The following is a 22,359-nucleotide window of genomic DNA, read 5'->3' as shown; positions in this document are numbered from 1 at the left end:
TGAGGTCTGCTGGGGACCCCTCAAAGGTTGGGACACATGTATCCAGGGCAGGAACTTGCACAGTCTTGAACTCTGCCCAACTGTAAGATGTGTCTCTGGGCACTGCCAGGCTAAACTTCCTCTGCTCGGTTTAGGTTTTGCCTCCTGTGAGGACTCTTAGTTGTAGGCTGGATGTCTGAGCTGCATCAGGTCTCCCTCGAGGTGTGTAAAGGTGCTTTGGGAGCCCAACCCCTCCAGAGAGTGCAATGTCTCTTTCCAAAGCCCCGGGGGCTGCTGGTGGAGCCCACCATGTAGATTTTTGCCCCATGCCAGGACCAGGGTTGGCAGAGCATTGAGTGCAGCAGCAGGAGGAGGTCAGGGGAACAGGAGATCTCCTGGCCCAGGAGGGAGGATGCTGTTTACACTGGTTTTGTTGCAAGCCCATGGTTTGTTGCCAGATTTAATGACAGAGCAAAGCATATTTACTCAGCTTGTTTGGACGCATAACAACTGCTGGATAAGAAACTGTCAGATGGGAATCAATTAGAGGCTTCAGCTCTTGAGGGAAAGATCATATTTGACATCTGATGCCCTGTGAAACTGAGTAAGGACAATGCTGCTATTTATACTGTTCTTTTCTGGTTTCTTCCCTTCTTCTCTGTCATCATCTTTGCTCTAATATTAGAGCTCTGACCCTCTGTGTGTTGTTTCCAGAGCCAATGCTGACACCAACCCTCTCACATGGTTCTTGTGAAGAGATCTTTGTGTTTGTGAGGGGGTGGTGGGACAGTGCTGCTGGCTGAGCCTCACATCCCTCTTCCTTTCTCTCCCTGGGGATGAGGCAGTGATGCAGAAGGCTTTCTGCTGGGAGAGCCCAGCGCAGGAATGAGTATGTGCCCTGCAAGTGGTTGTAGATGGGGTTAGAGTGGCAGCTGGAGCCTGGGGGTCCTGGGTTCACTGCTTTGGGTGGCACCATGGCCTTTTGCTCCTCTCCACTCCGTTCCTTGGTGTGTCAAATGGCTTCACCCGCTTCTGCTGGAAGCTCTCTTGTCAGTGGAGCAGATGAAGTCAGAGCAGATGAAGTTGACTTCCCATGTGATGATGGCCCCTGGTTGAGTATGGGGCGCATGAGGAGGTGGGAGAGGGTGCAGAGGAGTGGGGGTGGGGTGGTGGTGGCTCTTAAAAAGAGCCCCAGCCCCTGCTGTCCTGCGGATCCTGCAAGACTCCTGTACTGGGCAGAGTCAATGTGAGTCCCTGTCACCATGACATCTCCTTGCCTACAGCCCAGCCAACACTGCCAGAGGTGCCAGTGCATGAGTCAACAGCAGTGACTCAGTCAGGACACCGGACCCTACTTACCTCCAGGCAGACACATTCCTGGCTGCATTTATGAAACAACCTGCTTAAAAGCCTCTTCACTAAGTGGTGGCACTGACACCCTTCACTGGAGCCTCTGGGCTTGGGCACCGGGTGCTGCTGGTCAGTGGGTCCCAGAAACTGTAGCTCTTGGGATGAAAAGCATGTGTGAACCTGCTCTCTGTCCTGGAGGTAAAAGTAAACGATGAGCATCCACGCAGAAATGGGACGCTGTGGAGCAAAGATCTGCAGTGGGCTTGCTTCTGCTCTGCCTCATACTGCACTAACTGCACACTACAGAGCATTTCCCTTGGGCACACTCAGTCCTGAACGTGAATGCTCCTGGCACCAGTAAAGGCAAAGCTTTTCGGTGAGGTAAAAATAATTAATTTGCTCTGGTTACCTCAGGACTTAATTTTGAGGTTGGCTTGAGGCTCTCAGAACATGCACTTGATCTTATCTCGGCTTCTTAATCTTCTTTTCCTCCCTTTAGTAATGATGCAAAAGAAGATTTTCAACTTCTTTTAACTGTTGGCTGTTTGTGCTTCAGTTGAGGTGTGAACTCCAGCTGGAACTTCTCAGATACATGGGTTGTTCTGTAACCTGTGGAGCTGTTGTCCCTTAAAAATAGCTTTTCTGAAGCTATTTCAGGGTCTTTGGTCTGCAAGCTGAAACTGACTCTCCTAGTAGGGGTGTGCTGTTGGGTTTGGCAGAACTGGAGGGGTCAGACCCAGCCCTGCACTCTCCATGCCTGGCTCTGGGCTCTTCCTCCATGCCCCTGAGCACCAGTGAGGTCTCTGCTCCTGGAGCTGCCTGTCCTGCTGCTGAATGTTGTTGGGCAGCGCATCCTCCCTTTGGAGATGGAGATCAGCCTCGGGGCCAGGCATGAGCACTGGGCAGCACACTGACATGGACTTGAAAGAGAAGAGGAGCAGGTGAGTGTGCTTCAGAAGAGGTCCTGTGCTGGGAGACATGAGCTCTTGGTGGCAGATAAAGAATAGCTGGAAGTTCTGGGGCTCAACAAAGCTGTCCTGCTTTTCAGTGGTCCAGCCTCTCCACAGAATGGCTGGAGCTGCTGAGCCTTAAGGGACAGGGCACCAGGGAGAGGCAGTGTGTCTCTGCTTGGCTGGGCACATCAGTTACCCCCGCTTCCCCCCACTGTGTCACCTCTGTGAGCCCTGCTTCCCCTGGGACAGGGACCTGCCCTGCCCTTGGGGTGTGCAGAGAGGAGCTGGCATAGAATCATGGAATGGTTTGGGTTGGAAGGGATCTTCAAAGCTCATCTAGTCCAAATCCCCCCTGCAGTGAACAGGGGCATCTTCAACTAGATCAGGTTGCTCCAGGGATGCTGCATCCACCACTGCTCTGGGCAGCCTGTTCCTGAACAGAAATGTAGACAACTGGCCAGGTAACATTTAACTGGGACAGTTGTCCTAGGAGTTACCCCTCCTGGATGCTATTGCACTGCCTTCACACAGCTTAATGTGGGGGGCAGAAGGGTGAGGGCTGGGTTTTGCCCTCCTCTGTGTTTTCCAGGAAATGCTGAGTATGTGCTGGCTGTGAAGGGTGAGCGTGCACTGCTTCTGGGTATGTGGGTCGTGGGGCAGCTCCTCTGATCTCCTGTCCTGTCCATGGAGGGCAGGCAGTGCTTTTGGAAGGGATGTCTCCATGAGGTGATGGGCATGCCATGGGAGCACTGGCTGTTCTTGCTCTGCTGGCTGATCCTGGGGAGCTGGGTGAGGAGCAGGAAGGATGGGAAGACAGCTAATGTGGGACATAGCTTCATTGCATGGTGTGGTTGTGAAGCTTTCCTGCTTCTGCTGTGTGTGTGCACCCCGAAGTGGAGCAGTGCCTGGGGGTTTTGGAGGTTGCATCCTTCTAGGAAGAAGGCTGCAGTGTTGGAGGCTGCTGGGTGGTGGGATGGGACCTGCCTTGGCAGCACTGCCAGCACCCAGCCCCGTCCTAGGTTCTCTCCTGTGGGCCCACAGCTTCAGGTAGCGGCCAGGAGCCGTGGTGGTGCTGACAGCTTTGGCAAGTTATTGCTTTGATTTGCCTCTAATGCCAACATAGGAAGCACACTGGAATATATTAAGATGACTGGAGGAAAGCCAAAGCCTTTCCATGGCTCCCACTGGATTCACTCCCACTGGAGTGCTGAGGGAGTGAAGTGTCCCTCTGTGCCTCGAGTTGGACAGGGATGGGTGTTGACAAGCATCCCCTGGGTTGCCAGGGAATGTGCCTTGGGTTAATCAATCCATACACCTGTAAAATGGTAATTACACAACTTAATAAGGCATTGCAGCTGATCCTGGTGCAACTGCTAGATAAGGGTGTTGTAAAAGTTTACAACTGTAGTAAATGGGTCCTGTAAGGACATTGTTGTTCTTTCACGCCACTGCTGGTCAGTTTTTAACTGGGATATTCAAGATCACGGGGTTTCTTTAGCAAAGGTAACAGTTTGGTTAAAGCTTGGGTTAACAACATCTCTGCTCCTACCAGCTCTTAGCCAGGCCCTAGCAGTGTCCTGTCCAGGCTGGCAGTGCTCCAGCAGCATGGGCATGGCCAGGTCATGTCCCTGGATCGATCCCCTCATGTCCCTGCTGCTGTTTGGTGTGGCCCCTGCTCTGTGCCCAGCATTGCTTCTCAGGCTCTGGGATTGCTGGAGCGAGTGTGTGAGGATGAGCAGAGGTGGAAGCTGGCTGGGCACCTCTGGCCATGTGGGGCTGGTGGCTTGCCTGGACTTCACCCTCTATTCAGCCCAGGCTGGGTGCTGGAGCTCGCCCTGCTGCAGCAGAGGGTGCTGGGTCATGGGATCATCAAATGGCTTGGGCTGGAAAGGACCTTAAGATCATCCAGTTCCACCCCCCTGCCACAGGCAGGGACACCTTCCACTAGAGCAGGTTGCTTCAAGCCCCTGTGTCCAACCTGGCCTTGAACGCTGCCAGGGATGGGGCAGCCACTGCTTCTCTGGGCAACCTGTGCCAGTGCTCACTAGCCAGCCAGCCACTGTCTCTTGCTCACAAATTCTAGTGGTGTGACTTGTTTTTCTGGCCCATAGGTGGACTAATGAGTGGCAAAGCTGTTTTCTCTCTTTTCTGGGTATGTGTTGAGTTGCATCATGGATTTGATTGTGGGTTTTGTGTGGTGTGAGATGGTGTCAAGGTCACCAGAGCTGATGTGCAGCCTTTGAGAGCTGCTGGAAGAGGGAGCAGTTGGATGGCTGAGGAAAATGAACCATCCTGTGTTAGACTTGGCTGTTAGGGCAGGAAAATGATGGAGGAGGCTGGGGAAGGTTGACCAGTGCTGAGTCTTCCCTCTGGGATGGAGCGTGTGGTTTGAAGCTGCAGCCTGGGCAGGGGGAGCAGAAGATGGGGCTCTCCTGGGCTGGTGGTGGCAGCCCCCAAAGTCACGCACTGCCGCACACACAGGATGTGTTTAATGATGGTGCTTTCCATACTCCAGTACTCACATACTATTACATCTGCAGCTGTAGAGTCCTGATGGGCTTTGGTGGGGCCGAGTTGTGTTTGGAGAGGGGGATGGCTTGACTGCACCCAGTCTCAGGTCACTGTCATTGCTGTGGGGCTGGTGGAAAGGCCCCCAAGCGGACATGCTGGGCATAACTTGGTAGCCGGGAGGTGGATGGGTTGGGAATTAATGGTGTATTTATCAGTTTATTGCCCAGGGCTGTGTTGATTTACTTTACTGCATCTTGTTACTCTTGGGGTCATGGGGCCCCGGGGAGGATGTGTGCAATAACAAGCCCTTTCCCTTTGCTTTTTTTCCCCCTTGGAGCTGCTGTAATGGAGTTGGGGCTCTGTCAAACCCATTATCAGGAACGCACCTGTCCCCACGCGAGGTGGAGGGCAGCAGAGCACGGGGCTTTTGGGTCTCCTCCTGTCCCTCTGAGCTGCCTTTGGGATGGATAACTCTGGTCTCCAGGATCCCAGCTCCTCCTGGCATGTGCCATTCCCCAGGGGCCAGAGCTTCTTAGCAGCCTGGTGCATGTCCCATGCGGCTTTCCTTTCCTCAGGAAGTGGGTTGGAGCACTCAAATGAGGAAACTAAATGTCTCCTTGTTTCATTTCTTTGCTTTTTAATTTTATTTTTATTTTATTCTCCTACCAGTCTGGTTTTTGAGCTGGCAGGTTAAAAAAAAACAGTGTTGATAAGGACATAGGGGAAGAGTAGAGGGGCTGGTCCCTGCAGGGTTTTGCTTAGATAAGCAACTCTATAAATCAGGGAGGATTCCTGAAGCTTTGTGCTGTTGAAGCTGGATTGACTTTTAATGCAGGTCAAGAAAAAGAGAAGGTATTTGTGTCTCATTACCCTGCAGCTTTGTGCAGCAGCTCCGTAGTAGAGGAAGAACCTGAACAAACAACTGGCAAAGCAGTAAGATGCTCTGATGACAGCAGCTGCCTGGTGAGGAAGTTTGTGCTGGCGTTTCATCAGTGCTGTTGGCTATGTGGGGCCATTCAGGGCTTGAGCTTGGCCTCACTGGCAGTGCAAGGAGCAACGGTTGGGAGCAAAAAAAAGTGAGATACACACACACATCTCAGTCGTACTTTTTTTGATGTGTATCGAGCAGCTCTGCTCTGGAGCCAGGCTGAGAGAGCTGGGCTTGTTCAGCCTGGAGAAGAGAAGGCTCCTTAAGGGGAGACCTTAGAGCAGCTCCCAGTGCCTGAAGGGGCTACAAGAAAGCTGGAAGGGGCTTTGGACAAGGTCCTGGAGGGACAGGAGAAGGGGGAATGGCTTTAACCTGCCAGAGGGGAGACTGAGATGAACTCTTAGGCAGAAGTTCTTCCCTGTGAGGGTGCTGAGGCGCAGACACCCTGGCAGTGTTCAAGGCCAGGTTGGATGAGTCTTGGAGCAACCTGCTCTAGTGGAAGGTGTCCCTGCCTGTGGCAGGGGGTTGGAACTGGATGAGCTTTAGTGTCCCAGCCCAATCCAGTCTAGGATTCTATGATTTTTATGTGTTAGAAAGGCCACTGCCTTAGGTTTCCTCACACTTCGGTGATTGAAAAGGAGATTCCTATCTCAGAAATGTCTCTGACACAGCAGAAATAAAATCAAAGGGCTCTTCTTCAGTGTTTGCTTTTATTTTTAGAAGACAATTGGTGAGCGGCTCGAGCTGCGGGTGGAAATGGTGTCTCTGAACTTCAGGCTCCCCCTCTACCCTTGTCAGGAAGCTCCTGCTGCACGTGTGCCCAGCCAGGATGTTTGTAGACAAAGAGTTTCTTGATGCTTTCCCCCCCCCCCCAGTTCCCTTGCCCATAGGCAAAGAGGATTTGCTCGCTGACATGCTAGTCTTGCGAGGAGCTGGGCTCTGAGTGCTGGGGGAGCACAGCTCTGCCTGGGTGCTTCTGTTGGCATTGCCTTGGATCTGGAAACTAAATCATTGCTGATGTGGTGCTGAGGTGCTCGTGGTCCCTCCATCGGGTTGTCCTTCCTCTGTGTGACTGACCTGGACAGCGGTTGTGCTTCCTGACTCTGCCCCAGCCTGGCTTGGTGGCCACCAGGTCCCACAGTGCAGGATGAGTACGTAGCCCTGCTGCTTTTGCTCCTTTGCTGGGTGCCCCTTGGGGTGCTGGGGTGTCCCTGGTGAGCCACAGGGCTCTGCCACCGTGTGTCATGGCGATGGGCTCGGTTGTTCTTTGCTCTGGCCAGAAATCACTGCCAGCCACTGAGATGCCCCTTTTTGCCTTCCACTGTAAGAGACCAAACTGAAAACCATGGTGTGTTCTGGTCATGTGAGCACATGGGGATGTGGTTAGACCTGGGTTAGTGCTCGTTGGGCACAGAGCCCCACCAGCTCTGCGGGACCATGTGCGGGACCATACTCTGCTCCGGGACATGCAGCTTCCCGGGTGCCTTGCCCAGGGATGTGTGAGTTACGGTGCTTGCTTTCCTTGGGGGTTGGAATTTTCTCTCTGCGGTGTCTCTTTGCTTCTGTGGCAAAGGAACCTGATTTGAAGGAATCCCCAGGCTGTGGCAACTCTGTGGTGCCTGCTGCTGTAATGATGGGCAGATGCTCTGCAGGAGCCGTGACCAAGCGCAGGGCCCATGTCCTGTCTCAGTGCTGAGGACAGGGCTGTTGGTAATGCCATGGGGAGGAAGTGGACAGAGAATTTGTGTTTGTGCACAGAACAGCGTGCAAAGGCTCTTTCATACCATCTGTGACTGCCATAGTGTGGCACAGTCCTGGCTCCCTCGTGGGCTGGTCCCTCCAGCTGAGGTGTGCTTGGGGTGCAGAGGAGGTGGCCGGGTGCCTGGGATGGCCCGCTCCTTCCTGCCCTGCCTGCAGAGCCACTCCAGCTTGCTCTTAATGAGTTTCCTCCCATCTTCTGGAGTTGGCAGGGAAGGGAGTAGCTTGTTCCTGAGTGCTTGCCAATCCTGATAGTGGGAGTGTTTTCCATGGGCTTTGTGGCAATCCCAGTTCCTGCTGTGCAGTGGTGTGGAGGGGAGATGGGGAAGAGCCGGGCTGGAGCTTGGCAGCAGCCTTTGCGTGCTGCAGACCTTGGCTGTCAGCTCCCACCTCTGAGCTCCTCCAAAAGCCTTTGCCTCTGAGGAATGTGGGGTTAATTGCTCTTGTTGGACTCCTCTGTGCTGGCACAGCAGGTCCTGCCAGCCTGGTGCTGTCTGTGCTGCTCTTGGGGAGCATAAACCAGAGCAGACCAGCAGCTTTCTCACCCTTTGGTCTTACCCTGGGGAGCAAAGCTCAGCCTAAGGTGAAAAAGTGCTTCAAAGGGTGTATGTGCATCCTCACCTGGCTGATGTCTTGCCTTTCTGCTGGAGGTGTTAAGGGGAACATGGTGTTGTACAGTCCCATGAGCAGTATGTCTACATCCCAATGGACAAGTGCATCTTTGCTCCCTCCCTGAGCTGTGGGAGACTTTAACTTGTGGTGGATCCCCACCTTGAGCTGGCCTGTGCCTATGGTTTATGATGTTGCTCTTAATCCACATGAGGTGTTCACCTGAAGGTTTCTCTTTAGTTTGCTTTCACCCTCATCTTTCCCAGCTGCCTGCTGTTGTGAAGGGTGAGGAGATTGGGAAGCTGGGCAGCCCCTTTAAGGGGGTGTACAGCACATGGGACACCAGTGCTGTCTGCAGGGACATGGGGCTGCTCCCCTGGGTCTCTGTGTGGGTGACAGGGTTTGTCCTCGTGGTTGGTGTGGTGTGGAGCTTTCCCTTCTTGTGCAGCATCTGTGTGCTTGCACCAGCAAAGGGGTGGGTGGGGGAGACAGAGCCTGGCCAGTGTGCTGCTGGGGATGGCAGGTCCTGCCCCATGCCAGCTCCGTGCAGGGCTTGGCATGGCTGCTGCTTCCTCCTCCTGTGTGTGAATCCACGTGCAAGTGCCTGAGCAATGAGTGTGCAGCTCTCATCTTCCTTCTCATTAAGGTGCAGATTTGGTGGCACGTGCAATGGTGAAGGGCACAAAACTTTCAGTGACTATGAATTGAAAGTGGGAGCAGACCAACAAACCCAACCCAAGCTCCCAGGAATGCCTGAATGGTCTGTGTTTGTTCTTGGGAGGTGGGAATTTTCTTTCCTTTCTTTGAAGGAGCCTCCTGAAGCTGTTTATTTCCGCACTCTTCTTGGCTGTGACCATTTTATGCAAAGAAGTCAAACCATTAATGTAAAAATCCGTGGTTGCCAGGCCAACGATCCTCACTCTGCAAATCCTGCACGAGAGGTGCCTAAAAATGTAATGGCTTGAAACTGTCTGAGCTGAACTCTTTTGAGAGAAGACAAGAGGGACTGTTTCTGTATGGGGTCCCATGTGGGCTGCATCTCTGGCCACCAGTGCTAGTGTCCTGGTGTATAGACTAAATCCCCTTCTGGGAAGCAGCAGCTGCAAGGCCATAGGACCAAACCTGCAACCAGAATCCTTAGGATCGCAGATTTGGGTTAGGAGGGACCTTTACAGCTCATCTAGTCCAACACCCCTGGAATGAGCAGGGATATATCCTAGATCAGGCTCCCCACATCCAGCCTGGGTTTGAATTTCTCCAGGCGTGACACATCCACCATCCTTCTGGTCCTGTGCATGACTGGAGTGTTTTACCTCTATTGAATGATTCCCTGGGACCTGTGGCTGCATTGGGAAAGTGGGAAGAGTAACTGGAGTTTTGTCACCCTGGAGCTTTGCTGCTGCCTGGCTCCTTCCTGCAGTGGTTCCGTGGGCTGTGCCTGGATGAGTTCCTAAGAGCAAACCCACAGCCAGAGGTGCTGAAACATTCTGTTGGCTAAAGGAGCAGCAGTGTCCCACCATGGAGCTCCTTCTGGGCCTCGCTTTAAAGCGCAAAAGAGTATTTTTCTTTCTGTTCAGTGAGAAATTCAGTTGAGTTATCCTGGCAGAGGAGATGTGTTGCTGTGTTAAAACCTGGCTTTGCATGGCCTGGGGAGAAGGGCTGGGACCCTCCTCTACCAGCCCCAGGTGCTACAGTTCCCTGTCCATGGCCACATGGGGGTTTTGAAGTGTTCAGCATGTGCAGAAGTCTGATATGTAGGTATAGGAGAGAGATCTATGATATCTATGGTATCTCTGAGACCTTACAAGAGTTTTCCAGCACCTAAAGGGACCAAAAGGAAAGCTGAAGATGGGCTTTGAACAAGGGCCTGTAGGGACAGGCCAGAGGGGAATGGCTTTAACCTGCCAGAGGGGAGACTGAGATGAGCTCTTAGGCAGAAGCTCTTCCCTGTGAGGGTGCTGAGGTGCTGGCACAGGTTGCCCAGAGAAGCTGTGGCTGCCCCATCCCTGGCAGTGTTCAAGGCCAGGTTGGACACAGGGGCTTGGAGCAACCTGCTCTAGTGGAAGGTGTCCCTGCCCGTGGCAGGGGGTTGGAACTGGATGAGCTTTAAGGTCCCTTCCAACCCAAACCAGTCTGGGATTCTATGATATGGCATCAGCTCCTCACGCAGTATCGATGAGCCCTGTATGGCTGTGTCACCATGTGTGGGGCAGTAAGGAGGGGGTTGCCCTCTGATGGGCTCTTCTCAGGGTGACAGGACAAAGGTAATGAGCACAAACTGAAACACAGGGAACTGTGCTTAAAGACCAAAAATTCTCTTTTCCTATAATTGTAGAATCAGACTGATGAACAACCTTCTCTTTTGGTCTGGCCAGAATGCCTTTAGTGGCCCTGGGGGTTACATCTGGAGTGTCCTCCCATTTGCTGCCCTCTTTTTGTCTGCATTTTCCCTTTAGAGTCTCTGAAGTCTGCTTGACTTGAGTATGCAGATGGTTCCTTACAGACTTTATCACATCTGCTGCTTCCGCTGTACCTCGCAAGCCCAAGGATGCCCCAGCCTTGCTTCAGCTTTCCAGGCCAACCTGGGAAGAGCATCCCATGGCTGAGGACTGAGAGTTCAGAAAACGAGGGAGGAAACAGTTTTGTAATTCCATGTCCTGCATTCTGGGTGTTACTGGTAGTGCTGTTGTGTTGTGAAGGTGACTGGGGGCAGGTGTGGGGGACATCTTAAGGTAACTCAAAGATCTGCTCTGCAGGCTTGACTTCCCAATTCCTGATTTGTCCAAGTGATTCTTAACGTTGGGTAAGGAGCTGGAAGATTTATCCAGTGCTTAAGGCAAACCCCATTAGCTGTGTCATAAATAAAACCTCCCTGGCATCTTTCTCCATGTCAAACACAGCGATTAGAGCCTTCACTATTTGGCTGAGGTTGCAGCCTCCAATTTACAAGCAGAAAAGTATTTCAGGCTCAAACTGGGATTTCCAGGCTTCCACCTGACAACTGATCTGATTTTTCTGAGGGTAAATAATTTTTGGGCAGATACTTGCAGCTGCTTTAGCAGCCACAGCTGAAGCAGGAGCCAGGGAAAGCATTTCACTTGGTTGCGTGCATCAATACAGATTGAGAGGCGCAGTCCTGGCATGGTGAGAGCAGGTTTCTGATTAGCAGGTCTGACTGAGGACATGCTTCAGGTATTTTGCATCAGTGTCCAGCTCTAGTGAAGCAAAAATAATGATTTGAAAATAATGTTCTTTGTATGTTTTCCTCCCAACAAACTTGCCTCGAATGTAAATGCTGGAGCAGCCTGCAGTTGCACAGTGGAGACCAAATCCAGGCAGGTGTTTGTCTGGATTTCAGTGATGCTGAAGACTGGCAGCTGCCTTTTTCTGTCTATCACAGGGTAAATCTGCAACAGGCAGCTTAGTGATATGCACATTAGGGCTTGGAGGCTAAAAACAGAGGTGCTCTGAGCTGGAACAGATGAAAATGGAGCAATGTTGTGATATGGGCGAAAAAGCACCAAGATGTCTCTTTAGTGGGGGAGTTTTTCCTCTATTATCCCTAATGGAGGAAGACTTTGTGCCAAAGCTTTCTCTCCTGATAGCTTTGTGCACTTCCCTGTCGTCCCTGGTTTTTGCTGTCTGTATGGCTGTGGGTAGCAGTGAGCATCCTTCCAAGCATGGTGGGTGCTGTGCTTGTATCCTGTATCATGCCACAAGAGGGGTTGTGGGGTCCCTCTGTGTTAGTGTTCGCCTTGGACAGCAAAGTTTCACCCAAAAACAGTGTCTGCTGATAGTTTTACCCCACTAATTCCTTTTCCTTCCCATTTCCATGTGTTCTGCAGTGGCAGGCTAGCCCAGAGCATGGAGAGCCTGTGTGTGTGGTGGTGGGTTTCTTACCACTGTAGGGTGACTGATCCACACCAGTTTCCTGCTCCTGGTGGGAGATTCCTACTTCTGCCTTGGCTTCTGAGCAGGGCATCTCACCTCTCTTACCATGCAGTTGGTTGCAGGCTAATGAGAATACATCCATGTGGAATGTCAGTATGGCAGCGGGTAAATGCACTGGGTGCTCTTGGCAAGCAAAGAATGTTTACTGAGGTCAGGAGGAAGCACTATTATGTTTTGGCTGCTAGTGCCAAATAGAGGGGAGAAAAGATATACGGAAGTAAAAGCCCCTAGTTCTTGCTCATGCATCTACTTTCTACTGTTGAACAAGAAATGAATGTAATCCATTAGTTAATGTAATCCATTGTCAATCCAGTGACTGATAATCATCTAGAAACAGGACAGTGCATCCCAGTTTACTGCCAGAGGTACACAGAGGTTTCTATGCTGACAGAGGGTGTGCTCCTACACCAGCTTGCCCAGGCTCCTGGTTGTTGCCAGCTCTTAAACTGAGCTGATTACTCAGCCCTGAGGGAGGGGATGAGCTAAAGCCCCCCGGGTGGGACTGTGCTGGACCGTGTGTCTCTGGGGTGGGAAGCGCAACCATGCTGGGCATGTCGTTGTCCTCAGGGCATTGCTCGCCTCTAGTTTAGGTGTTGAGGTCATGCTGGGCTCTGTCTGTCCAACTAAGCGGCAGGGTCTTCATCTCTCCTCTTCCAGCAGCACAGGGTGGCTAGCAATGGTGGAGCGTGGAGAGCTGCATCATACCGCCTCTCGGCTACCAGAAGTCCCGGGGGAGCTGCTGTGGACTCTGAAGCGAGGGGTGGGATGGATCTTGCCATAGGGTGAGTCAGGCTGGGCCTTGCTCCCTGTCTTTCACTAGTGGTTGGCAGAGGAAGATGTGTACTGGTGTTTGGGGAAGCCAAGCCTGTGCCAGGCTCTCCAATGTGAGCATTCAGCGTGCACCACGTCTTTGTTCCATTTTGATGCTGCAAAGCAGACCCCTGCCTGTGAGGAGAGGCTATGCCTTGCCGCAGGGGTGAGTGGTCACAGCTGTACATAAATACATGTATTTAATGTCAGTTTATTCTGTCAGCTTTCCAGAGTGAGAAAAATCTGATTCCCTTTCTATCTAGTCTTGTTTTTCCCATTAAGTTGTAGGCAGGATTTGCCTTTTCAGGGAGGTTCCCCTGGGAAGCATCTGCTGGGCGGGCTGTCCTGGCTGTGCAAAAGCCATCAGTGGCCACTGCTAAAATGCTTCCTACCTTTGGGATCTGTGCTGAGATCACTTGAGGATGTTTGCCCAGGCATGGAGGTGAACACAGTGCATGTGCTGTGCTGTGGGGACAGGCAGCTGCTGCCTTGCTGGAGGCAGGAGAGTGGTTCTGCTCTTGGAGCTGGGGAAGGGAGGAAATGAGGGAAAACCTGCTGTCCTTGGGGCTTTGTTTTTCTGCATATGGAAATCATTGCCAGCATGGATGGGAAGTTCAAGCGCTGGGAAGGGACAGGATGGGCTGGGTCTGAGGGCAGAAGTGCTGACCCTGCTTAGCTTATCTGGAGGAGGAATGCTTTTGAGTCCCCAGCTCTCTGCTGGTCTGGGGGGCAAGCCCCAGGTGATACACGGATTTAAGCTGGGATGTGTTAAACCCTCTTGTCTCACTGCTCCTGTCACTATGAGTGTGTGTTCATGGGCTGAAGGTCCTTGCACGAGGGAGGAGCTGTGGTGGGAGCCTCAGTTCATCTCGTGAGTGGGGCAGGCACAAGAAAGGGAGTACTGGGGACCGCTGCTGTCATCTGCACATGGGTTGGAACCCTACAAGTGGAAAGCAGCCAAAGCCCAGGCTCTGGTTGCTGAGCTATGGAGCCTTTTCCCCAAAGCTAACTTTGCCTTGGCAGATACAAAGGGCGGGTTGTCTACCCTGCCTTGGCAGGGCTCCTCATCGGCTGCGGAGTCTTTGTCTGTCACAGATGGGCTGGGGCAAGCAAAGCAGCCTCTCAATGCTGGGATTGTTTGTGCCCCCCTCGCCTGGGGGCACGTGCAGGGTGTGATGCTTGCCATGGACCCCCACCTTGCTGCTGCAAGGATATCCATGCTCCAGCAAGGCTTTGGTGCTCTTGCCATGTGACAGAGGGATGCAGCTTTGGAGCTGTGTGTTGCCCTCAAGTAGAGAAACCAGCCCCCTGCATGGCTTTTCATTGCCCTTCTCTGGGCTTTGGTTGTCTGTGTGTGTGTCTTAAAGTACCTGCAATGCTGCAGCTCTGGGGCAACAACACAAGAGGGACGTGGAGCTGCTGGAATAAGCCCAGATGAGGCCACAGAGATGCTGCGAGGGCTGGAGCAGCTCTGCTCTGGAGCCAGGCTGAGAGAGCTGGGCTTGTTCAGCCTGGGTTACAGCTTTGGGAAGAGGGGAAAAAGCCCCTCTGCAGAAGGTGGCAGTTAAGGTGTCACTGAACACATTGGGTAGGAGGGACGTAGCAAATGTAGTTGTCATAAGGTGCTTTCATCTCTGCTGTGAGAAATGAGCTGTGTGAGATGGAGAGACATGCTTTGCACAGGAGTCTACTCCAGTGTTGCCAGGATGACAGGGTGTGATCCTCATCCAAGCTTTTCTTTCAGAGGTGCTGGCCCTGTCTGGGCAAGGCAGAGCAGGTGCTAATCTTTGGAAATGAGCCGGAGACAGAGCCATAAGGCTCTTTTTCTTTCCTTTTTTTCTCACAGCCCTCCTCATAGTTCTGACCTAGAAATTCCTCACTCCATTTGCTGAGCTGGCTTAGTTAAAGACTTAACTAATTTCTGGAGGATTAATTTTTCAGTGAGTATGGGGACGGAGGGTGATGTCTGCTCCAAGCTCTGCAGCAGCTCCTTCACACCCAGGGTGCTGGGCGCAGGAATGGGTGCTGGGTGCTTGCCCTGCGTGGGGCACATGTGCTGTGTGGACACAAATCTGGGAATATTTCTGTGGTGCTCTGGTCCTTTGCTCATTTTCATTCTGCTTAAGCAGGAAATGAAATTCTGGATTTAAGGTCTTCAGTGACAAGTTTTCAGCTTGTGCTGCTGTTTGTCCTCCCTGGAAGACCCTGTGGCTGATGTCCCTGAGGTCTGTGTCAGCCACTCCATTGATCATCTTGTTCACAGAATCATGGAATGGTTTGGGTTGGAAGGGACCTTAAAGCTCATCCAGTTCCAACCCCCTGCCATGGGCAGGGACACCTTCCACTAGAGCAGGTTGCTCCAAGCCCCTGTGTCCAACCTGGCCTTGAACACTGCCAGGGATGGGGCAGCCACAGCTTCTCTGGGCAACCTGTGCCAGCACCTCAGCACCCTCACAGGGAAGAACTTCTGCCTAAGATCTCATCTCAGTGTCCCCTCTGTCAGGTTAAAGCCATTCCCCCATGTCCTGTCCCTACAGGCCCTTGTCTAAACCCCTCTCCAGCTTTCTTGTAGCCCCTTTAGGCACTGGGAGCTGCTCTAAGGTCTCCCCTTAAGGAGCCTTCTCTTCTCCAGGCTGAACCAGCCCAGCTCTCTCAGCCTGGCTCCAGAGCAGAGCTGCTCCAGCCCTCGCAGCATCTCCATGGCCTCCTCTGGACTCGCTCCAACAGCTCCACATTCCTCTTGTGTTGTTGCCCCAGACCCGGACGCAGGACTGCAGGGGGGGTCTCTCCATTGACACCTCCTGGCTGCAGGGTGTTGGGGTCCCCTGAAGAAGGTCTGTCAGCAGTGGATCTGCAGAGATCTGGTGACAGTTCTGGGACCTGGGGAATCCCGTTCTCTGTCCTGGTGGGGTGGATGCTGTTGCCATGTCCGCATCCTGCTCTCTTCCCTTCTGGCCCCACTTTGGAGGGAGCATGCAAGAACCTGCAGTTCAGGTAGTGCTGCTTCTTTTAAAGCCACACTGTTGTGCTCAGGATATTCCTCAGATGTGCAGTGACAGCAACTATTTTTCAGGTTGCAAATAGCTCTGTGCCCTGGGGAGTGTATGAAGGAATAGATTTCCTTGATCTCCACAGGCTCTTGATGTGCTGGAAGAAGTGGACCCCCTGTTTAACAGCAGAGTTAGGGCAGGTTGACAGTTTTTCCTTTGCTCCTCTGCTTTCCTTGGGTGTTCCGGGAGGAGACACTGTGATGAGGCTGTCAGCAGCAGCAGTTGGGGGGTCAGTTGGTGCTTTTGGACGCAAGCGGCATCTCAGAGGGTTACCAGGATGCAGTAGTGGGAAGGGGGACGCACCCATAGCTGCACCTCTGCCATAAAACTCCTGGAGTGAATGAATGTTCCTCTACATGAGTGAGGCTGTACCTTGAATCCTGAGTTCAGTTTTGGGCCCCTCACTGCAAAAGAGATGTTGAGGAGCTGGGTCCAGAGAAGAGCAACAGAGCTGGTGAAGGGCCTGAAGCACAAGTGTGATGAGGAACGGCTGAGGGACCTGGGGGGGTTTAGTCTGGAGAAGAGAAGGCTCAGGGGGGACCTTATCACTCCCTACAACTACCTGAAAGGAGGATGGGCCCAGGAGGTGGTTGGTCTCTTCTCCCAAGGAACAAGCAATAGGACAAGAGGAAACGGCCCAAAGCTGCACCAGGGGAGGTTTAGACTGGATATTAGGATCAATTCCTTCCCCAAAGGGTGGTCAGGCATTGGAACAGGCTTCCCAGGGCAGTGGTGGAGTCACCGTCCCTGGAAGTGTTCACAAACTCTGTAGATGAGACCCTCAGTGACATGGTTTAGTGGTGGCCTTGGCAGTGCTGGGGGGCGGTTGGACTTGATGATCTTAAAGGTCTTTTCTAACCTGGCTGATTCTATGAGTCTATGATTCTATGAGGGGTTTGGGCAGGAGACAGATTGTGCTGGACACCTTTGTACCCGGGACAGGCACAGCTCTGACAGGAGGAGCCTGGGCCAGTGTTGGGGTCCTGTAAACCCACTTAGAAGGCAACACCTGAAACATTTGCTTCCCTGACCTGTTGTGAACTGGCAGGTTTGCTGGTAGTAACCATGATGCTTTTTGCTTGTGTTTTGGCAGAATCATTGCAATAACCAGTAAAAGATTTCATTAATCACCTGCAAAGATCTGCTCAGCAGCTGAGCTGTGGGTCCTGGCTGTGTGCTCACTCCTAGGCTGAAGGGAGCTGCCAAAAAGCAGCAGTGTTCAAAGCTGACACATTCAGCTAATCAATCCCATGGGAAGAGTGGAAGTATGAAGCTGCTGGTGCTGGCTTGCAGGGTGCAGTGACCCAGGGGCTGTAGCTCACCCCCAAAATCACCCCTGTGTGTGCACAGGATGCATGGGCAGTGGGCTGCGTAGCGGGCGCCACGGCTTTGAGAGGGGGTTTCACTGCTGGTGCCCATAGCAGAGAACTATGGGAGCAGAGGAGTGCTCTGCCTGTTGCAGCCCCTGGGACCCTTAAAGGAGCTGGCTGGGGAAGCCAAGGGATGTGGGAAAGCAGCTCCTGTCACTCTGCTCCCCAAAGGGAGCCCAAGTGTGGTGTCATGTCTGACTTCGTCTCCTGTACAGGTTGCTAGAGTTGGTGTTTCAAACCAAGTCATCTTCGCAGGCATCTCTGTTGCCTGAGTTGTCCAGCTTGTCACTGGAGTTTGGAAGGCTGTGGCCATTGTTGCTTTGACCAGAGCAACTCTGAATATAACCTTTTATTTTATTCTGTAAGTCCACCTCCAGCTTCTACAGAAGCCCCTGAGATGTGAGGGGCTTAAAGGGCGTGAGGAAGGGTTGGGAGAGTATGTGAGCGGCTCAGCTTCACCCTGCGATGGGAAGCTGGGAAGGTCTGGAGTTGGGGGGGGGGGGGGGGAATGGCTTTAACCTGCCAGAGGGCAGATTGAGATGCGCTCTTAGGCAGAAGCTCTTCCCTGTGAGGGTGCTGAGGCGCTGGCACAGGTTGCCCAGAGAAGCTGTGGCTGCCCCATCCCTGGCAGTGTTCAAGGCCAGGTTGGACACAGGGGCTTGGAGCAACCTGGTCTAGTGGAAGGTGTCCCTGACCGTGGCAGGGGGTTGGAACTGAATGAGCTTTAAGGTCCCTTCCAACCCAGACAAGTCTGGGGTTCTTTGAGGTGCATTGAGCATGTGGGAAGCCAACCCCACCATGAAGGGTCACTGTGGCGGATGTTATCCCACATGTGCCCACCCTTCCTGGGAGGGGAAGGGGAGCTCTGCAGAGCTGTGCCCATTGCCTGCCCTGTGTGTTTGCGAAGGCACCCAGATCTCTGCAGCATGGAGCTTGGCACAGCATCTGAACTGATGGCTTCCCTTGGGAAGGAGTGGGAATCGGTACCTCTGAGTGCAGGGAGCAGCTTGGCAGTGCAGGGATGTGCGTGGCTGCCCTTCACTGGCTCACACCAGGGTCTCACTCAGGACCTGGGAATGCTCTGTGCATCCATGGTCCTTGCTGAATGAGCTCAGGGGTCTTGACACAGGTTCCCTGGGAATATGATCTCCAGGGGCATCCTGCTGTGTGGATGGGTTTGCTGCACCAAAGGGTTCTTGGATGTTGATGGCAGCTTTGCTCTGTCAACTGTGTCCCTGTGCCTGTTCCCTTTGGTTGGTTGATGGTTTTTACTGCAGAATCCGTTGTGGTGAAGCCACTGAACACTGAGAGGATGCTGGAGCTGAGTTTGGAACCAGTGCTGCTGTTTGCAGCACCACACTCCTGTTCAGGAAGAGGCACTTGCAACACTCTCAGTAACAGTGTGTTAAACTGTGGTTATCCAACCAAAATAATAAGATACTTTAGCACATAGTGTTCCTGTTGCTGTGGCAGCCTGTGCTCCTCCTGTCCTGCGGGCCCTGGGTGAGGAACCTGGGGTTAATTCCTGCTTGTGCATGAGGGAAGCACTAGCTAATGCTCTGGAAGTGCTGCCACTTTGGGAGCAGGGGCTTTGTCATATCCCTTGCTCTTTCCTGGGAAGCAAGACCTGAGGAGGTGCTGAAGGTCCCCTGCTGCTCCTGGCTCCAGCAGCCTCCTGAGGAATGCCAGTGGGAAACAGGGAATGTGGGATTGCTGCTGAGCCTTGTACTTCTTCCCTTGGAAGCAGGGCCCATCTTGCTCTCCAGGCACGGCTGTGTCTGCACATTTGCTTTACTGCTAATGGAACTGCTGCTTCCTCATTGGTTTCTCTGCCCCGAAAGGGCTTACAAGAGCAGAGCAGCTTTCCCTTTGCTCCACAGAGCCTGTCGTGTGCACGTATTGCTGCAGCCATTGCTGGATTTCATCAGCTGAGAGGCGCCTCTTTCCTAATAGCCTGGGTAATTTCTTCCAGAGGGACACAGTGCATTAAATCTTTAATCCAGCAAGCTGCTAAGGGAGCACACTCAGACGCCCTGCATTTGCTATTAATCTCTTACACAGCCCTAATGCTACCCCAGGGCTTTACTCCTCGGAGTAGCTGCAGGCGAGGCAGTTGGAGCCATTGGAGGGGAGCTGGGATGGCAAAGGGCTGCATTGCTCCTCTTTCTGTGCTTTGCTGTGATGCCACATCCATTGTGTGCTATGGCAGGCAGGTTCCTCTGTGCTCTGTGTGCCTGGGTCGCTTCAGCTGGGGATGCGAATAAACTGTGTAGGAACTGAAATGTGGTGCAGGACCACTACCAAGAGCCCTGTTCCAGCAGGTCGCTTCTGCCTTTCTTTCCTTCCCATCCTCAAAAATCCCTGGTTGCCCATTTCTTTAAGCATTTCAGGGGTGCTGACATCATTTTGGAGAGCTTATTTTAGCAAACACTTTTTGACAATCAGCTGACACAATGCTGAGCTGGGTGCTGTGGGGCAGGGAGGCAGAGGGCTCTGCTGGTCCAGCTCCCACTGTCCCAGCCTGCTCCTGTTGAGCTGCTTCCATGTTGGTTTCTGCTGCATGCCCTCGCTTGCTCTGACCTTTTCTTTCTTCCTCTCCCCTGCTTTGTGTCCTCACAGCCTTCTCTGCAAGGCAGGAGTAATTTGGGAGGAAAACCTCCTTCATTTTTCATGCCCAACCACTAGTGCAGCTGTTGACTGTGCTGGCAATTGCCTTTGATATACATTTACAGAGACAGTGACCTGTAAAAGAGTAAATCAAAGACTTGAAGCTACTGCCTGGAGCGTACATTAATAGGGAACAATCTCCCCTCCTGTTCCTCTGCAAATAGTAGGTGGATAACAGACAGATCTGCAAATCAGGTAGAGATCAGCTGTGGGATGCTGCTCACCTGAGAAGGGGGGGTTGAGGATGGCTGGGACATCTTCAGGCTTGGGAGGCTGGGAGAAGCTGTATTAAACCTGGAGTTGCACAGCTTAGCTCATGTAGCTGTACTTTTGCACAAGGCCTGGTTGTTGATGAAGATGATGGTTTGAATCTTTGCTGTATTTATCTTAATGTTATCTACCTTTGTTTGCCTTGTGAAGCTCTTAGTTCTCAGCATCTCTGTGTGCTCGTGTGGCTGGGCTCTTGGGATGCCAGGACCTAGAGCAGGGCCAGAAGAGCACTGACTCTTATCCTGCTCCCGGGCTGAAGTCTCTGCCCGCTTCTGAAGGTGATTTGGAGAGATTTGGGCCATGACCACATCTCCCAGGCAGTGGTACCTGATGCAGCAGGTCAGTCTCGCACACATCAACGCTCCAGTCCTCTGGGCTGATGAAGTGACTGTAATGTGGAAGCTGCTTAAACTGCCAGAGCTGCTCTATTACCAGTTAATCTTAGGCCTGAGCCCTGTGGGGCTCCTCCTGCTGTTACAAGTGCATTCATCCATGAGGCTTTCACAGGTCTGGCTCTGATCACAGCTCACATCCCTATGGTTCTTGGCCAGGGCTGGCCTGCCAGCAGGTGTGTGGTGGAAGTGTGGCCGGTTTGATGTCTCCTGGTACTTCACTGCTTGTTTTAAATACTTCCTGCTCCTGGTACTACATGCAGAGTGACCTTTGAAAATGTGTTTTCCTGGATATGTGTGAAGGTGTGCTTTTTCTCCCCCAAAGCATATGTGGAGGGCCTGCTCTGCATCCCTGGGGGTGGCAACAGTGATGCCAAGTTGTTTGTAGTGTGCTGGGGAGGACGTGGTGGTGCTGCTTCGGTGACTGTCCCTCCTGCAGGGTGAGAGGATTCTTCCCTGGTGCGGAACTCCTGCTGTAACCTGCTGGTGTGGGGAGCAGGAGGGTGGCCCTGCTCAGCAGCATTCCTGTGCTCACCCCATGTGCAGCACTGCCCAAACCTGCCCAGCCAGGCAGGGAGGTTGCAGAATCATCCTGGGATGGTTTGGTTTAGAAGGGACCTTAAAGCTCAGACAGTTCCAACCCCCTGCCACAACCAGGGACACCTTCCGCTAGACCAGGTTGCTCCAAGTCCCTGTGTCCAACCTGGCCTTGAACACTGCCAGGGATGGGGCAGCCACAGCTTCTCTGGGCACCCTGTGCCAGTGCCTCACCACTCTTAGAGCTCTCACAGCAGCAGCTGGTGGGATGCTCTGCTGTGAGCACCAAGCAGAAACCCAACCCTTGACCTGTTCAGCCCCATCCTTCTCTGCTTGTGGCCAAATCTCTTGCCAGCACGGACGCCAGCATGGATTGTCATGTACCGCTGTGGTGCCTGGTCCTGCTGTGGCCCCTTTAGCAGAGAAGGGAGCACATGGATGGAGGTGAAACCAGGTTTTGTTTGGAAAATGGGTAGATGGAAAGACACAGCTGAGTTGGAAACATCATCCAGCTTGGCCAGAGCCTGGAGATATTAGAGCGAAAAAGCACCAGACTCTGTTTTGCAGCTTGAATGGTGCAAAGCAACTTGGGCTGGCCCATGGCTGCTGTGAGTGCTGGGTGCTGTCATGGTCAGACTCCAGGTGCTTTAGACTGAAGAGAATGATGAGGGCTCCTGATTTTGGTGGGGTTGGGACTTGTTTGTCCAGAATTTCTTTTGGAGGTTTGGGGTGAGGCGTTTTCCCTGTGTGCCCCAGGCACCAGCTGGCACATTTGTGGGTAGCATAAGAGGCTACCCACAAATCAGGGCTCATAGAGGCACTTGCTGGAAGTGGAGGCTGAGGTGGGTTTGATGGTCTGGCAGTGGATGTCGTCAGAGTGCAGTGCGCGAAGGACCAAAGCAGAGGCATCCAGCACAGGGACAGGCTGAGAGAGCTGGGCTTGTTCAGCCTGGAGAAGAGAAGGCTCCAGGGAGACCTTAGAGCAGCTTCCAGTGCCTAAAGGGGCTACAAGAAACCTGGAGAGGGGCTTTGGACAAGCTTCTGTCCCCCTGTAGGGACAGGCCAAGGGGGAATGGCTTTAACCTGACAGAGGGGAGACTGAGATGAGCTCTTAGGCAGAAGCTCTTCCCTGTGAGGGTGCTGAGGCGCTGGCACAGGTTACCCAGAGAAGCTGTGGCTGCCCCATCCCTGGCAGTGTTCAAGCCCAGGTTGGACACAGGAGCT

At 52.9% G+C, this 22,359-nt stretch overlaps 1 protein-coding gene across 4 annotated transcripts in view; it reads left to right on the top strand.

Annotated features, from left to right (window-relative positions):
* LOC115607335 (ankyrin repeat and fibronectin type-III domain-containing protein 1-like) overlaps nt 1-22,359 on the top strand; it is a 235,916-nt gene that overhangs the window by 17,193 nt on the left and 196,364 nt on the right. The window contains exon 1 of one of the 4 annotated variants that reach the window (XM_030484530.1): nt 6,855-6,872. The exons of the other annotated variants lie outside the window; for them this stretch is intronic. The gene's annotated coding sequence lies outside the window, so the exon portion shown is untranslated. Of the gene's footprint in view, nt 1-6,854; nt 6,873-22,359 lie in introns of those variants that run through there. 4 annotated transcript variants of the gene reach the window in all.

The sequence above is a fragment of the Strigops habroptila genome, chromosome 4, assembly GCF_004027225.2.
Source record: "Strigops habroptila isolate Jane chromosome 4, bStrHab1.2.pri, whole genome shotgun sequence".
NCBI lineage: Eukaryota > Metazoa > Chordata > Aves > Psittaciformes > Psittacidae > Strigops > Strigops habroptila.
Note: the sequence above shows the minus strand (reverse complement) of the source record. Positions and strands in the feature narration are given on the sequence as shown.